The sequence below is a fragment of the Lactuca saligna genome, chromosome 6, assembly GCF_052625555.1.
Source record: "Lactuca saligna cultivar CGN05327 chromosome 6, ASM5262555v1, whole genome shotgun sequence".
NCBI lineage: Eukaryota > Viridiplantae > Streptophyta > Magnoliopsida > Asterales > Asteraceae > Lactuca > Lactuca saligna.
The window spans coordinates 160196564-160199645 of NC_136422.1; positions in this window are offsets into that span (position 1 = coordinate 160196564).

Genomic DNA, 3082 nt, shown 5'->3' on the forward strand with positions numbered 1-3082 from the left:
TTTATTAATTATACATTTATAATTTAATAATAAACACATAAACACATAGTTCACATAATACGCAAATATTTCATATTTATTACTTCAAAAAGAGTTACAATAGTTGACCTAGACTATTACATTGACAAAATGCTTAGCCCTGAAAACCCGGGCGTTACAATTCATTTATTCCTAAGGAATTGGCACGAAATCCATTGCTGCCAAAGTTTATTTATCAAGTACTAAGTCCATAGTTATCAGGCACTAACTCCATAGTCACCAAGGTTCACTTAACAAGCACTGACTCCATAGTCGCCAAGGTTTACTCAACAAGCGCTAACTCCATAGTCGCCAAGGTTTACTCAACAAGCGCTAAATCCATAGTCGCCAAGGTTTACTCAACGTGCGCTAACTCCATAGTCGCCAAGGTTCATCAAATAGGCACGAAGTCACATCGTTGCCAAGGTTTATACAATAGGCGCTAACCCCATAGTCACCAACTATCCCATCTACCCAAGTTCCACTCAACATTTTTGTAGATATAAATACTTACACAGTTTAAATCATTTAACACTTGTATAAAACGTCAATTCCACGTCCATCTCAAATAGACAAATAATATATAAACACATAGCACGTATTTCATAGCAAATACTTCATATTTATGTGTTAGAAGAAAGTAACCACACACTCACACATATAAACAACAATAAACTTAATACACTCAAACCATACTTGTATTATTATCGTGTTTATGAAAGCTTGTATACACTCACTTGATCAGAAGATGATCGGACAACACTATGGCTTGTAGAAGTAGTATTCTTCGGTGAAACCGAGATCACTTCACACACCTAGTTTCTCGCGGGCAGATCTTCGGCTCGGAAACTCTTTTCTTCTCGGGATCTTCGGGCTTCGAGACTTGCTTCGGGTCTCGGGGTTGATACCGGGGCTTCAGGGGGTTAAAATAGGGCTTAGAGGGTGTATTGGGAGTGGGAGAGAAGGGATGGAGCAACCATAGTCGGTTGGCCCTTCAAATCTATTTATAGGGCAAATTTGGCCCTTGCCACGTCGTGGGCTTGATCGTCACTGCATGCGTCATCCCAAGTTGCATCTGGGGGACTCCCGAAGCTGTCAGGAGATTTGCCACGTCGTGGCACTGCTTGCCATGTCGTGGTCTCTGACAATTTTGGGGTTTCGCACCCCGAACTTCATAAATTCATAACTTTCGCATACGAACTTCATTTTCGATGTTCTTTATATCGACGCGAAGGTGAGATTATGCTATACAACTCTCGTTTAGACTCCATTGGCTAATTTTGACTTTATTTTTAATATATTATAAGTATATTACTTATATATTATCTATAGTAGGCCCGGACAGGAAAACTTCGTTCGAAATTCATAACTCCTTCATTTGAACTCCGTTTTCGTCTGTCTTTTTATCGTTGGAATACTATCGAATAAATCTTCAACTCTTGTTTAGATCACTAAGGATAGATATCTATCTACCTTAAGTTCACTATTTACGTCGCGTTGGGTCGGGCTGGGTCGTGCCAGTTCTGTCGCGAAACTTCGACAGGTCATAACTTCTTCGTTATAACTCGGATTTTGGCGTTCTTTATGTGCATGGAAACCTTGTGACATATACTACAACTTGGTTAAGATTAATCCTTCTAAATAATCTTCCATCAAAAAGTCATTTTTTTGATGCTTATCGTCTCTAAATTGACTAGCCCGGATCTACGGGCATTACAGTTTGTGCCGGCTGTCGAGCTTCAGCAGCTGGCCAGGTAATTTTTTGATATGAGGCAGACGACTGAGACTGTGGCGGAAATCACCGCCAAATTCCAGGAGAGGGCTTTCTTGGTGCCCCAGTATGCAAGTGACGAGTGTGTGAGGAGGACCTGTTATTGTGATATGCTTCGAGTTGACATCCGAGAGCATGTTAGTTTTTCAGTTTGCCCCACCTTGGACTCCATGATTGCCAGGGCAAGGGAGAGGGAGATAGATTTGGATCATATCCGGAAACGGAAAGCGGAGGAGGGGCTTCAGGGAAGAAGCCCAAGGGATCAGATGTGGGGCCAAAAGGCCAACAGGGACGGAGCCGCTGCAGGAAATGCAGCAAGACGCACGAGGGGGCGTGCAGGTTGGGATCATCAGGCTGCTACAAGTGCAGCAAGTTTGGGCACTTTAGCAGGGATTGCACTGCTCCAGCAGCAGTTATTCAGACATTGGAGTTGCTGTGTTTCCACTGCACCCAGAGGGGCCACAAGAAGGCCAATTTCCCCCAGTTAACAGATTCAGCGCAGGTAAAGGCGCCAGCTCCAGCGAACCTGCAGATCACTGATGGCCGATAGGGCAAGGCAGAGGCTCCAGTGGTGAGGAGCCGAGCATTCCAGCTGACCACCGAGGAGGCACGCGCAACACCCGATGTGGTGACGGGTATGATTTTTTTCTCTCTCATTTATTTATATGATGTTATGATATTGATATGTGCCCGGTATATGTATATGTGTTAGGATCGTTCCATGTGAACGGTATCCCAGTTTAGGTGTTGTTCGACTCGGGTGCATCCCGATCGTTTGTGTCCCTTGCGCTTAGCAAGAAGTTTCCTGAGTCTTCGAGCATGCTGGATTGTCCTTTGGAAGTAGAGATTGCTGATGATCGATCGGTGCGAGCATCGATGGTATTTTGGGACTGTGTATTGCGTTTGTTTGAGGAGCGCTACTTGGTGGATTTGGTTCCCATTCCGTTGCGTAGGAACAAGGTGATCATAGGCATGGACTGGTTGAGCCCTAATGGGGGTGGTGATAGATTGTGTGCAGCAACTAGTGCGAGTCAGGACCCTAGGTGGGGGAGAGTTAGTGATCCACGGCGAGAGGCCACAACGCGGACCCGCTGTATGTTCAGCAGCAAGGGTTAGACGTTACTTTCAGCAGGGATGCACAGGATATGTCGCGTACGTGATGGATACCCGGGAGGCGGATAATGCGACCGTGAGCGAGGTTCCAGTGGTGCGAGATTTCGCGGATGTTTTCCCAGAGGAGCTTCCTGGGACACCTCCTGAGCGACAGGTGGAGTTCAGGATTGACCTTGTTCC